At 49.9% G+C, this 16,013-nt stretch overlaps 1 long non-coding RNA gene across 1 annotated transcript in view; it reads left to right on the top strand.

Annotated features, from left to right (window-relative positions):
* Nucleotides 1-16,013, top strand: part of LOC144950707 (uncharacterized) — a 306,816-nt gene that overhangs the window by 17,692 nt on the left and 273,111 nt on the right. The window lies entirely within an intron of this gene.

Raw genomic sequence — 16,013 nt, 5'->3', positions numbered from 1 at the left:
TTGCAGCACCAAAATAATGTGAATAATCTCAATGCGTGTTTATAAATGTGGAGGGGAAAACCGGAGGTCCTGGAGAAAACAAATCTACACGACCACGGGGAGAGAGACACGCAAACTCCAAATATACAGCAGGCGTCAGGGTCGGGATAGAACCCACGGCATCCTTCATACCAGGCGAGGTAGTTAACATCTCAACATGGAGAGAGACACGCAAACTCCAAATATACAGCAGGCGTCAGGGTCAGAATCGAACCGCTGTCCTCCTGCACACCAGGCGAGGTAGTTAACATCTCCCAGCCACCGTGATGATGATGAGAGAGAGAGACACGCAAACTCCAAATATACAGCAGCAGGCGTCAGGGTCGGAATCGAACCCACGGCCTCCTGCACACCAGGCGAGGTAGTTAACATCTCCCAGCCACCGTGATCATGATGATGAGAGAGAGAGACACGCAAACTCCAAATATATAGCGGGTGTCAGGGTCAGAATCAAACCGCTGTCCTCCTGCGTACCAGGCGAGGTAGAGAACATCTCACCACCGTGAAGCCGGCGGATGTCACCTCCTGTGACACGAACAACGCAACCTCAAAAGGGTTTCACATCGTTACTCGAATCGCTGCTCAAAATAAGGAGTCCGTCTGAGAAATCGTTAGCGTTATCAGCCGTGAGGCACGTCATCAACTATGCCGCTTAACATTGATTCGTGAAAGCCTCGTCACAAGTCGTCTTTATCACGTAGGAGTATACGTACGTTGAATTTCTATCGCACCGTACTTAGACAACCATGTTAATCTGAGAGAGAGAAGAAATACAACACTTCTAGATTTGAAGCTTTCGTGACTGCAAGGATTCATACTGTTAGGTTTTTTCGGAAAAGTCACGTAGGTAAAAATAAGAAAATTAAAATTAATAAAAGTAAAAATAGAAATAAAATAATAAAATAATCTTATAATCTTATAAAATAATTATTTAATTTTCATTCTATTATTGCTGTTGTAATTTTTTATTTAAGTCACGTAGGTAAAAATTAAAATGACTAAAAATAATAATAGAAATAAAATAATATAATAATATAATAATAAAATAAAAATTGTATTTTATTATATTTCTATTATTACTTTTATTAATAAAATAAAATACGTTTTTTTATTTTATTATATTCCTATTATTACTTTTATTAATTTTAATTTAATTTCTTACCTACGTGACTTTACCGAAAAAACCTAAGAGAATAAATAAAACACGTTTTGCTGCCTGGCTTCCTGCCTGTATTCCTGTCTGTCTGGCTGGCTGGCTGCCGGGCAAGTGCCAATGGAAGGCTCGCTCCCAGCATCGGCCGAGATTTCAATCGCCGCTGATGTGAGGCCTTGGCCATGATCGATTCACTGCTGAATCGATCATCGTCGGCGGACGACCTCTCGCGGTGATGTTAACTACCTCGCTTGGTATGCAGGAGGTCGTCGGTTGGCTAGGAGATGTTAACTACCTCGCCTGGTATACAGTCGGTCATGGGTTCGATACAGACTCTGACGCCTGCTGCTGTATATTTGGATTGTTTTGCGTGTCTGTCTGTCTCATCATCATCATCATCACGGTGGCGAGGAGATGTTAACTACCTCGCCTGGTACGCAGGAGGTCGTGGGTTCGATCTCGACTCTGACGCCTGCTGCTGTATATTTAGATTGTTTTGCGTGTCTGTCTCATCATCATCATCATCATCACGGTGGCTGGGAGATGTTAACTACCTCGCCTGGTATACAGTCGGTCATGGGTTCGATACAGACTCTGACGCCTGCTGCTGTATATTTGGATTGTTTTGCGTGTCTGTCTGTCTCATCATCATCATCACGGTGGCGAGGAGATGTTAACTACCTCGCCTGGTACGCAAGAGGTCGTGGGTTCGATCTCGACCCTGACGCCCGCTGTATATTTCGACGGTAAATACATGACTCCTTGTAAAAAAAGGCGTCAGTTTTGTTACCAGATAGAAAGGTAAAAAACTAATTATCATATTTATTACTGGCAAATGAGGTTCCAATGGTGTAAATGCTTACCCCGAGCTCTCATACTCTGATGGTGCATTATCTTTGAGTTGTGCGCCTTTTGGCGTCATCTGGTCCAACACCATGTGAGACTAGGCTCTAAGAAAAGCTGTCTCGGGTGTGGACCAATCAACTTCAAGGACAGTGCATACATTATCAGAGTTGTGTTTTTGTTTGCATTATGACTACAGGTATTGTGGTCTATGCAAACATGACTCCTTGTAAAAAAAAGTTTCAGTTTTGTTGCCAGATAGAAGGGTAATGAAACAATCATCATATTTTTTACTGGCAAATGAGGTTCCAATGGGGTAAATACGCTGTGCAGTATAACGGCGGGCTAACGTACAAGAAATACACGACTACTAAATACGTGTATGAATTATGCTGCTGGCAATCGAACACGTATTATTACGCGCATTATACGCGCGTGTTTGTGTGTGTATGTATATTAATATAATAAAACACAGCAAAAAATATTGCACGCTACAGTACTCGCCCAGCCTCTCGAGACGCATTAACCGTCACTCAATGCGGCTCATTTGACGTTAAGTATGGAGAGTGGGGGGCCTGGGGGGGGGGGAGGGGAGAGGGGGGGGGGGGCGGGGGGGGGGCGAGGGGGGGGGCGAGCGAGGGAGGGGGGGGGGGGCACGGCCCCAAGTGGAGACGGAATTAAGCGGGGTGACAGATGGAGGAGGGAGAGGGGATCCATTTTGTCGCTGAGAGCAAAACTAATTGCGCGCAATTACTCACGAGTCGGGAAAAAGTGCAGTAGGGAGCTAGCCCCCCCCCCCTCACCTCCCCCCCCACCTTCCCCCCCCCCCTCTAACCCCCACCCCCAACCCACTCCCCCCCCCCCCCCCCCATAATTCAATACAAAAATGCCCCGGCAGAGATGATGCATTCCCAAAAATGTGCTTTCCCAAAATGTGATCGATATCCAAGGTGGAATCGATGCACATTAACAGCTGTATCCTCTCTTCCTCCTACCTCCTCCCCTCCCCCCTCCCTCCTCCCCTCCCCCTTCCTCCCCTCCCCCCACTCCCTCCCCCCCTCCCCCCACTCCCTCCCCCCCTCCTTCCACCTGAGGACGGCTTCTTGCGTTGTGGCCGAAACGTCGTGAGAATTATTTTATTATGTTTATTTTTATTCTTTTATTATTTCCCTTCTACGTGACGACTTTACCGAAAGAACCAAGAAGATGAATCCCTGCAGTCACGAAAGAAGCTTCAAATCGAAATACAATTCAGATCATTCAAGCGCCGGCTTTAGTGGTGGCTCTGCGTGGCTGCACTGCCAATCTGGGCACTGTGGAGGGAGCAGCTAGGGTTGACGGATCACACGCAGATGGGCTGTGAAACTCTCTTCCAGTGAGTGTCGAGGTGGAGCCATGCCCAGACTCGCTAGGAGAAGGCGGTACAGCGGAGTTTGGACGAGTCTCCATCTGTTGCTATCTTACGGGGGGATCGAGTGGTGCCCCCTCGCACGATTTTTCAGGAGCTGTCGTCGTGACGTAGCTCATTGCGGCTGCTGGCACGTGCAGCGAAACTGGGGTAGACACGTCGGACGTAATTCCTAAGACCGCGTGGTAAAATAAAAAAATTGGTCATAAAGAATTAAAAAAAACATTTTTATCATTATTATTTGTCGGTACTGACACATTGCTCAACTTTATTCGTACCAGACGTCGACGGCCGCCTCTAGCGATGTAACGTGCAGCCCTTCATCAATCCACTGCTGGATGAAGGCCTGTGGGAGGGCGGGGGGGTGGATAGAGCGATTACGTGACTATACTTCACCACGCTGGTCATGCTGGATTTTTGTTGCCGAAGTGGAATAACGATGAACAAAAATAACAATGCCCTAAACTCTCCAACGATGTCACAAGGAGCCGCACAGTGCTGCCCGACTCGACAAAACATTTGGCAGCACAACCTCATTAAATCCAAAACACTTTTCAAGACGTAACATCAAAGCGTTGTTTTTTTTGTTCCCACTTCAAATGAGCCACTGAGAATTTGCCACTCACCTCCCACGCAGAGCCCTTGCAGAGGCAGCGGTTGGAAATTCGACATTCCAATGACTTCCCCACAAAGTGGTACTAAGTTTATCGACCCATGAATGATGAAAATGATGATAGGCTGATTCAAATCCCGCTTTCCAATCACGATTTGAACTCGACGCGCTGAGACCGCCCGGATTTTATCGGATGTACTTTTAGATAATAAAGGGAAAACTCCCCAACTTGTAAGTCAAATATATAAACATTGATTCCTGCAGTGTGTTGGGGGTTTTTTTTGTTCTTTGGTGGAAGCTACAAACCAATCGCTGAACGATTAGGAGAGGTGACAATTTATTCAAGATTAATGTGCCGTTGCAGATGATGCCGACCATGATGATGATGATGATGCTGTAGTTTGCAAAAATCCGTGGGTGGACAGAAAATGTGGTCGATAGCGAAACCCATTTATTTTGAGATGAGCGGTAAACGGGAAAAAATAGTGCGGTGTTTACAGTAAGCATGATAGATGCTCTGCAGGGCGCGAAATGTAATTTTAATGAACGAATTTATAGACTGCGGACACTGAGGCTAGAGGCATCACGGGGTGACCTCCCCTCCCCCCCCACCCGAACACAGTCCAGCAGTCGGGTCATCATCGTCATGAATCAGCCATGATCAATCCACTAATGGATGAAGAAAAATAATTTAAATTAGTAAAGTGGCGCATTTCATCTGTGGGTGCCGTTTAGTGGGAAGCGACGAAATTAACAGAAACTGCTGGGTACACGGCCAAACCTGGGTGATGGGGGTGAAGGTCAGCTTACTCACTCATTCAGCCACTCACTCGCCCACTCAGTCACCCTCCCACCCATTCACCCACCCATCCACTCACCAATCCACTCACACACCCACTCATCCATCCACTCACCAACTCACCCACTGACCCACCCATCCACTAACCAACTCACCCACCCACCTACTCTTTCACTCAGTCGCTTGCTCGTTCACTCGCCCACTCACTCACCCACCCACCCACTCATCCACCCATCCACTCACCAATCCACTCACACACCCACTCATCCATCCACTCACCAACTCACCCACTCACCCACCCATCCACTCACCTATTCACCCACCTATTCACCCACCCACCTACCCACCCACCCATCCACACGCCCAGAACCTGCAGAGTAAACAGCCCGCAATGTAGGCGGGTGACAAAGTCGAGTCTAAAGAGGTTGATTTCTCAACACGGATTTTTTAATATCTCCCCATTCTCATCGCCGCGTTAGCGAAGGCGCAAAGCGTCGATCCCACAGCCTGAGACCCCTGCTTGCCTTGGCAATGGCCCCATCGACCCCCTGCACCGATCGGCAGCCTTGACCCTCGGAGTCCTTCGACGGAGGCGATCCCAAGATCGCGGGCACCTCGTTGGGAGAGTCAAACCCTGGACGGGTTCCTCTCGATATCCGCGGTCCGATTTAACACAGTACATACAATTCGTGATCTGATCCCCTCTGCGAAGGACAGTTGCATTGGGGAAACTAAGCGACATGTCTCGGACCCTGTTCGTGAACACAAGGTAGATCTGAAACACGGCAGGACCAAAACTTCTGCCGTGGCTGATCATGACTTTAATGAGGCTGGCTCACGCGAAATTGATTTCTCTAAGACGATGGTACTTTTCAAGCATACTTGCTATCAACAAAGATTCATTCATGAAGCCATCCATATCTACAGACACAGACACAATTTCAACCGAGAGGATGGTTATAAACTCAGCAATCATTGGAAAGATGTCATCAACCACTTTGGGTCATGACATGATTTGTGTTTTATTGTCAACCTCCACCGTCAGCAGTGTGGGTGTGTGGAGCGAGGTGCAATTAGTGCCTGGAGGCCCTTTTGATGGAGACCCACCAACTGCTTAGTTGATTCCTACATTAACATTTGCTGCCCCACCCATGCTGCTGACACACGTGACTTTGCCGAAAGAAGTAAAGAATATGAATTCCTGCAGTCACGAAAGTTTCAAGCCAAAAAATAATAAAACATTATTTCGTTTTTAAAATGTAAGTCTGCAGAGACCCATAGACTCACACAGAGACTCATGAACTCACAGAGAGACCCATAGACTCACACATAGACCCATAGACTCACACAGAGACCCATAGACTCACACAGAGACTCATGAACTCACAAAGAGACCCATAGACTCTGTGTACACAGAGACTCATGAACTCACAGAGAGACCCATATACTCACACAGAGACCCATAAACTCACAGAGAGACCCATAGACTCACAGAGAGACCCATAAACTCACAGAGAGACCCATAGACTCACACAGAGACCCATAAACTCACAGAGAGACCCATAGACTCACACAGAGACCCATAAACTCACAGAGAGACCCATAGACTCACACAGAGACCCATAAACTCACAGAGAGACCCATAGACTCACACAGAGACCCATAAACTCACAGAGAGACCCATAGACTCACACAGAGACCCATAAACTCACAGAGAGACCCATAGACTCACACAGAGACCCATAAACTCACAGAGAGACCCATAGACTCACACAGAGACTCATGAACTCACAGAGAGACCCATCAACTCACACGTAGACCCATGGACCTAACCTAACAGCACCCCAGCACTCCAACGCCTCTCTCTCTCGATGACCCGAACCCTCCCACATCCTGCACCCATCCAACGGGACAACGGGAGGCATGCCAACGTCCTCACTTCTTCCCCTTTCTTTCCGCGAGCCCGAGTTCAAAAGGGGGAACTTGGTTCTCTAAAAGTATCACTCTCGGCCTCTCGCCTGCGCTGCTCCGACATCTGCCGAGGCCACCAGTAAGCACGGCTGCAAGTGTTCAATCGCGTCTTGTGAACGTCGCGATGATTGCCACGGGGGGGTGGAGGGGGGGTGAATGATTTATTGTTGATGTTGTGGTTGTTGTTGTTATTGCGCAACGACTCGATGCACAGCGCTTCATGCAGGAGGCCGTGGGTTCGATCCCGATCCCGACCCTGTCAATGTCCGCTGCTGTATATTTGGAGTTTGCGTGTCTCTCTCTCTCATCATCATCATCATCATCTTCACGGTGGCTAGAAGATGTTAACTACCTCGCCTGGTATACAGGAGGTACGTGGGTTCGATCCCGACCCTGTCGATGTCTGCTGCTGTATATTTGAAGTTTGCGTGTCTCTCTCATCATCATCATCTTCACGGTGGCTAGGAGATGTTAACTACCTCACCTGGTATGCAGGAGGTGCGTGGGTTCGATCCCGATCCCGAACCAGACGATGCCTGCTGTTGTATATTTGGAGTTTGCGTGTCTCTCTCTCTTTCATTATCATCACGGTGGCTCGGAGATGTTAACTACCTCGCCTGGTATGCAGGAGGTGCGTGGGTTCCATCCCGACCCTGTCAATGTCTGCTGCTGTATATTTGGAGTTTGCGTGTCTCTCTGTCATCATCATCTTCACGGTGGCTAGGAGATGTTAACTACCTCGCCTGGTATGCAGGAGGTCGTGGGTTCGATCCCGATTTCCGAACCAGACGATGCCTGCTGTTGTATATTTGGAGTTTGCGTGTCTCTCTCTCTTTCATCATCAGCGCGGTGGCTAGGAGATGTTAACTACCTCGCCTGGTATACAGGAGGACGTGGGTTCGATCCCGACCCTGTCAATGTCTGCTGCTGTATATTTGGAGTTTGCGTGTCTCTCTCTCTCATCATCATCATCATCTTCACGGTGGCTAGGAGATGTTAACTACCTCGCCTTGTGTACAGGAGGTCGTGGGTTCGATCCCGATCCCGACCCTGACGATGCCTGCTGTTGCATATCTGGAGTTTGCGTGTCTCTCTCTCCTCACCGTGGTCGCGTGGATTTTTCTCCGGGTCCTCCGGTTTTCCTCCTCCACATTAAGAATCAACATCGCCACGCGTTCAGTATGTTTGGCTGTCGCTGTAAATGTCCACGTGGTGGTGATGATGATGATTATGATGATGATTATGAGCCGTCACACTTCGCTGAGCTACTATTTTTAAATCCTTTATATTAAGTTCACTTGCTTGCGCGCTTACAACCGTGCAAATCTTTCGGTCGTTTTTAACCCACTTCCCGTGATCCAATCGAGCTGACATTTAGCACACAGACTCGTTGTGCGTGACAATTTATTTTCGTGAAAATTTTTTTCCAAAATTTTACACTTTTTAGGAAAATGTTTTTAATATTTAATTACCAATTGCTTAATGGTGGCAGGCAATCATCTGACCCATAGGTGGCAGCCATCTCAAGCCAGAGGACGAGAGGACTCTAGCCGCCCGTTTCAAAGACCAATGTCCTTATATACGACTTTCCTTATATTTCATTGAAAATACCAATGTGATCAAAATGAAACTCTTACTCAAGAAAAACAGAAATGAATAATACAATAAAACCGATGCCACGCCTATAAAGGATTTATAGTGAAAAACTTTGTTTTTACGGGTTAATTTTTTAATACCCGGGTCGCTTCAGAAAAAGAGCGAAACAGCTCTGTGGGCCTTACCTGGTCAAATAACAAAATGCACTTTAGAACTTTAGTAAATAATTATACATTTTTAAAAAATGTACTTTAACATCCGATCAAGTGGGCTGGACACTCCATGTGATGATCATAAGCGCCCACAATTGTTCTTCTGCAACAACAAAAATAGACTATGGGAACCTCATTTGCCAGTAAAAAATATGATAATTGGTTCTTTACCCTTCTATCTGGCAACAAAACTGACACCTTTTTACAAGGAGTCATGTTTGCATAGACCGCAATACCTGCAGCCATAATACAAACAAAATAACATAACTCTGATAATGTGCACTGTCCTTGAAGTTGATTGATCCACACCCGAGACAGCTTTCCTTAGAGCCTAGTCTCATATGGGTTGGACCAGATGACGCCAAAAGGCGCACAACTCAAAGACAATGCACCATCAGAGTATGAGAGCTCGGGTTAAGCATCTACACTGTTGCCAGATAGAAGGGTAAAGAACCAATTATCATATTTTTTACTGGCAAATGAGGTTCCCATAGTGTAGATGCTTACCCCGAGCTCTCATACTCTGATGGTGCATTGTCTTTGAGTTGTGCGCCTTTTGGCGTCATCTGGTCCAACCCATGTGAGACTAGGCTCTAAGGAAAGCTGTCTCGGGTGTGGATCAATCAACTTTAAGGACAGTGCATACATTATCAGAGTTATGTTCTTTTGTTTGCATTATGACTGCAGGTATTGCGGTCTATGCAAACATGACTCCTTGTAAAAAGGTGTCAGTTTTGTTGCCAGATAGAAGGGTAAAGAACCAATTATCAACAAAAATAGAAGTAATATTTTTTTTTTAAACTTGTTTTAAAACACGCTTTTATTAAATGTACCGTACGAGTAATGGAAGAACTCCACGACTCCAGGAAGTGGCCCCGAAGCTTGCCGCAACGTAAGGGACCGTGGCCAATAACAGCCAACGTCAGTTGAGCGTGGACAATTAGACCCAAGCCGAAACATAACATGTAAAAAATAATGTATAAAAATATATATTTTATTTTTTCTGATAGAATATAGTATTGTCATCAGTATGACATAAGTATACCAAGTTTGCAGTCGATACCACATTGGGAAGTGGCTTAAAATTGAGTTACAAGATTTGAGGATACAACAACGACAGACAGAGCGAGTTCATAGAAAGCATGTAATAAAAAAAAGTTTAGTTCAAATTTTTCGATTTGAAGCTTTCGTGACTGCAGGGATTCATCTTCTTGGTTCTTTCGGTAAAGTCACGTAGAAGGGAAATAATACAATAATAAAAATAAAACATAATTAAATAATTCTCACGACGTTTCGGCCACAACGCAAGCAGCCGTACTCAGGTGAAGAACAGGTCATTCAGACTCTGTCTTATCGACGGACCTGTTCTTCCTGCTTGCGTTGTGGCCGAAACGTCGTGAGAATTATTTTATTATGTTTTATTTTTATCATTTTATTACTTCCATTCTACGTGACTTTACCGAAAGAACCAAGAATAAGTTTAGTTCAGTTTACTTTCAAAATTCAATCATTCTAAAAAAAATGCAATCTTTCTAAATAATCGTGAGCGGTCATCTCTCGCTGAAGATCACGGTCATTGAAGAGAAGATTACCGACTCGCCTGCCTGCGTGGACATCTGTGAAAACGAGATTTGTAGCTCATCGGATTAATAAAAGTAAAATTAAAATGAAATAAAAATCAATGTGATTTTTATTTCATTTTAATTTTTTTACCTACGTGACTTTACCTAAAAAAACCTAAGAATGTGAATCCCTGCAGTAACGAAAGCTTCAAATCTAGAACAAATACAATGAGTTGTATTCTGTACACAAGCACCGCTTCTTCTTGGTTCTTTTGGTAAAGTCACGTAGAATGTAAATAATAAAATAATAAAAATAAAACATTATAAAATAACATTATTTTATTATGTTTTATTTTTATTATTTTAATAATAAATTAATATTTTAATAACAAAATAATATTTTAGTCATTAAATAATAAAAATAAAACATTATAAAATAACATTATTTTATTATGTTTTATTTTTATTATTTTATTATGTTTTATTTTTATTATTTTATTATTTCCCTTCTACGTGACTTTACCGAAAGAACCAAGAAGATGAATCCCTGCAGTCACGAAAGCTTTAAATCGAAAAATACAAGCACCGCTGTTGAACATCGTAAATTCAATATTCTGCTTAAGTTGACGATGCTGTCACCACAGCGGTGTGATGAATGGTAGGCGCGCCAGACGTGTAATCCAGATAAGTTTATTTGTTTTGCGTGTCATATTCAATTGCAACATCATTATTATTAGGATTGATGGCTCTGTAACTTTAACAATTATTCTAGTTACTGCAGCTACATACTATTAACATTCCTTCCCTTTATTAATGCTAACCCTATCCCCTCCCTTTGATGTTGCTAATCCTGCATAATGCACGGACATAATATGACTTTAACCCCCCCGCCAAACCTCCTACGCATTTCACAAGTAGAACTAATCGCATATCTGCATTTCCCATAAATATGCGAAATTCCTCTTGATATGCAAATTATTTTGTCAAGGCGCCCTTCCCCCCTCCATCCCAGCTTAAATAGTCGCTCCAAGCCTGGGGTGTGTCATTCAGACTCTGTCTTCTCGACAGACCTGTTCTCCACCTGAGGACGGCTGCTTGCGTTGTGGCCGAAACGTCGTGAGAATTATTTTATTATGTTTTATTTTTATTATTTTATTATTTCCCTTCTACGTGACTTTACCGAAAGAACCAAGAAGATGAATCCCTGCAGTCACGAAAACTTTAAATCGAAATTACTCGACCATGAGCAGTCCCAACATTTTAATCTGCCTGAGGCAACTTCTGCTTCAGTACTTTAAATGTACGATTTAATCATCGATTTATGTGTGCGCAACGAATTATTCTTGATATCTCACGAAGACGACTTAGATTTACGTTTGCTTCGTCTCACTCGCTGTGCCTCATTTCAATTCCTTGGCTTTTGCAACTTTGGTGTCTTCCGTTTCTCTTGCGAATGAGACTCCTCTATAGAGCGCTCACCCTGGTCAAACAAAGTCAACTCAATCACCCACTCAATCACCCACTCACTCACCCACTCATTTACCCATTCACTCATTCATTCACCCACTCAATCACCCAGTCACTCATTCACCCACTCGCTCATTCGCTCACTCATTCACCCACTCAATCATTCACTTACTCATTCACCCAGCCACCCATCCACTCGCTAACTCGTTCGCCCACTCGTTCGCCCACTCGTTCGCCCACTCGTTCGCCCACTCGTTCGCCCACTCGTTCGCCCACTCGTTCGCCCACTCGTTCGCCCACTCGTTCGCCCACTCGTTCGCCCACTCGTTCGCCCACTCGTTCGCCCACTCGTTCGCCCACTCGTTCGCCCACTCGTTCGCCCACTCGTTCGCCCACTCGTTCGCCCACTCGTTCGCCCACTCGTTCGCCCACTCGTTCGCCCACTCGTTCGCCCACTCGTTCGCCCACTCGTTCGCCCACTCGTTCGCCCACTCGTTCGCCCACTCGTTCGCCCACTCGTTCGCCCACTCGTTCGCCCACTCGTTCGCCCACTCGTTCGCCCACTCGTTCGCCCACTCGTTCGCCCACTCGTTCGCCCACTCGTTCGCCCACTCGTTCGCCCACTCGTTCGCCCACTCGTTCGCCCACTCGTTCGCCCACTCGTTCGCCCACTCGTTCGCCCACTCGTTCGCCCACTCGTTCGCCCACTCGTTCGCCCACTCGTTCGCCCACTCGTTCGCCCACTCGTTCGCCCACTCGTTCGCCCACTCGTTCGCCCACTCGTTCGCCCACTCGTTCGCCCACTCGTTCGCCCACTCGTTCGCCCACTCGTTCGCCCACTCGTTCGCCCACTCGTTCGCCCACTCGTTCGCCCACTCGTTCGCCCACTCGTTCGCCCACTCGTTCGCCCACTCGTTCGCCCACTCGTTCGCCCACTCGTTCGCCCACTCGTTCGCCCACTCGTTCGCCCACTCGTTCGCCCACTCGTTCGCCCACTCGTTCGCCCACTCGTTCGCCCACTCGTTCGCCCACTCGTTCGCCCACTCGTTCGCCCACTCGTTCGCCCACTCGTTCGCCCACTCGTTCGCCCACTCGTTCGCCCACTCGTTCGCCCACTCGTTCGCCCACTCGTTCGCCCACTCGTTCGCCCACTCGTTCGCCCACTCGTTCGCCCACTCGTTCGCCCACTCGTTCGCCCACTCGTTCGCCCACTCGTTCGCCCACTCGTTCGCCCACTCGTTCGCCCACTCGTTCGCCCACTCGTTCGCCCACTCGTTCGCCCACTCGTTCGCCCACTCGTTCGCCCACTCGTTCGCCCACTCGTTCGCCCACTCGTTCGCCCACTCGTTCGCCCACTCGTTCGCCCACTCGTTCGCCCACTCGTTCGCCCACTCGTTCGCCCACTCGTTCGCCCACTCGTTCGCCCACTCGTTCGCCCACTCGTTCGCCCACTCGTTCGCCCACTCGTTCGCCCACTCGTTCGCCCACTCGTTCGCCCACTCGTTCGCCCACTCGTTCGCCCACTCGTTCGCCCACTCGTTCGCCCACTCGTTCGCCCACTCGTTCGCCCACTCGTTCGCCCACTCGTTCGCCCACTCGTTCGCCCACTCGTTCGCCCACTCGTTCGCCCACTCGTTCGCCCACTCGTTCGCCCACTCGTTCGCCCACTCGTTCGCCCACTCGTTCGCCCACTCGTTCGCCCACTCGTTCGCCCACTCGTTCGCCCACTCGTTCGCCCACTCGTTCGCCCACTCGTTCGCCCACTCGTTCGCCCACTCGTTCGCCCACTCGTTCGCCCACTCGTTCGCCCACTCGTTCGCCCACTCGTTCGCCCACTCGTTCGCCCACTCGTTCGCCCACTCGTTCGCCCACTCGTTCGCCCACTCGTTCGCCCACTCGTTCGCCCACTCGTTCGCCCACTCGTTCGCCCACTCGTTCGCCCACTCGTTCGCCCACTCGTTCGCCCACTCGTTCGCCCACTCGTTCGCCCACTCGTTCGCCCACTCGTTCGCCCACTCGTTCGCCCACTCGTTCGCCCACTCGTTCGCCCACTCGTTCGCCCACTCGTTCGCCCACTCGTTCGCCCACTCGTTCGCCCACTCGTTCGCCCACTCGTTCGCCCACTCGTTCGCCCACTCGTTCGCCCACTCGTTCGCCCACTCGTTCGCCCACTCGTTCGCCCACTCGTTCGCCCACTCGTTCGCCCACTCGTTCGCCCACTCGTTCGCCCACTCGTTCGCCCACTCGTTCGCCCACTCGTTCGCCCACTCGTTCGCCCACTCGTTCGCCCACTCGTTCGCCCACTCGTTCGCCCACTCGTTCGCCCACTCGTTCGCCCACTCGTTCGCCCACTCGTTCGCCCACTCGTTCGCCCACTCGTTCGCCCACTCGTTCGCCCACTCGTTCGCCCACTCGTTCGCCCACTCGTTCGCCCACTCGTTCGCCCACTCGTTCGCCCACTCGTTCGCCCACTCGTTCGCCCACTCGTTCGCCCACTCGTTCGCCCACTCGTTCGCCCACTCGTTCGCCCACTCGTTCGCCCACTCGTTCGCCCACTCGTTCGCCCACTCGTTCGCCCACTCGTTCGCCCACTCGTTCGCCCACTCGTTCGCCCACTCGTTCGCCCACTCGTTCGCCCACTCGTTCGCCCACTCGTTCGCCCACTCGTTCGCCCACTCGTTCGCCCACTCGTTCGCCCACTCGTTCGCCCACTCGTTCGCCCACTCGTTCGCCCACTCGTTCGCCCACTCGTTCGCCCACTCGTTCGCCCACTCGTTCGCCCACTCGTTCGCCCACTCGTTCGCCCACTCGTTCGCCCACTCGTTCGCCCACTCGTTCGCCCACTCGTTCGCCCACTCGTTCGCCCACTCGTTCGCCCACTCGTTCGCCCACTCGTTCGCCCACTCGTTCGCCCACTCGTTCGCCCACTCGTTCGCCCACTCGTTCGCCCACTCGTTCGCCCACTCGTTCGCCCACTCGTTCGCCCACTCGTTCGCCCACTCGTTCGCCCACTCGTTCGCCCACTCGTTCGCCCACTCGTTCGCCCACTCGTTCGCCCACTCGTTCGCCCACTCGTTCGCCCACTCGTTCGCCCACTCGTTCGCCCACTCGTTCGCCCACTCGTTCGCCCACTCGTTCGCCCACTCGTTCGCCCACTCGTTCGCCCACTCGTTCGCCCACTCGTTCGCCCACTCGTTCGCCCACTCGTTCGCCCACTCGTTCGCCCACTCGTTCGCCCACTCGTCCGCCCACTCGTCCGCCCACTCGTCCGCCCACTCGTCCGCCCACTCGTCCGCCCACTCGTCCGCCCACTCGTCCGCCCACTCGTCCGCCCACTCGTCCGCCCACTCGTCCGCCCACTCGTCCGCCCACTCGTCCGCCCACTCGTCCGCCCACTCGTCCGCCCACTCGTCCGCCCACTCGTCCGCCCACTCGTCCGCCCACTCGTCCGCCCACTCGTCCGCCCACTCGTCCGCCCACTCGTCCGCCCACTCGTCCGCCCACTCGTCCGCCCACTCGTCCGCCCACTCGTCCGCCCACTCGTCCGCCCACTCGTCCGCCCACTCGTCCGCCCACTCGTCCGCCCACTCGTCCGCCCACTCGTCCGCCCACTCGTCCGCCCACTCGTCCGCCCACTCGTCCGCCCACTCGTCCGCCCACTCGTCCGCCCACTCGTTCGCCCACTCGCTCGCCCACTCGCTCGCCCACTCGCTCACCCGCTCGCTCATTCACTCACTCACTCGCTCGCGCATTCACCCATTCAATGACCCATTCACTTATTCACCCACTCGCTCATTCACTCACTCACTCGCTCGCTCATTCTATTGTTAATTCACCCACTCGCTCAATCACTTACTATTTCACCCACTCACTCTATTGTTCATTTGCACATTCAATGACCCATTCACCCACTCGCTCATTCACCCACTCGCTCATTCACTTACTCATTCACCCACTCACTCGTTCACAACGATACCCCTGCCTCGCTCTCTCGACCGACGTCTCACTCCGTTCACCCCACAACAACAACAACACAACAACAACAACACAACCACAACAACAACACAAACACAACAACAACACAAACACAACAACAACAACACAGCAACAACAACACAACCACAACAACAACAACACAAACACAACAACAACACAAACACAACAACAACAACACAAGCACAACAACACACCCACCACCACCCCCACGACAGAGGTCGCAAACGGGTTTGGATTCCTTACCCGTACCCGGCCGCACCAGGGTCGCAAACGGGTACCCGTACCCGGCCGTACCCGTACCCCGCCGGGTAGGGTACGGATGAAGCCATGTTGCAGGCGTGGTTGGGTTGATTC

This window comes from Lampetra fluviatilis, chromosome 59, assembly GCF_964198595.1.
Source record: "Lampetra fluviatilis chromosome 59, kcLamFluv1.1, whole genome shotgun sequence".
Taxonomy (NCBI): domain Eukaryota; kingdom Metazoa; phylum Chordata; class Hyperoartia; order Petromyzontiformes; family Petromyzontidae; genus Lampetra; species Lampetra fluviatilis.
The sequence above is the reverse complement of the archived record's forward strand: the minus strand, read 5'-3'. Positions and strand labels throughout refer to the sequence as shown.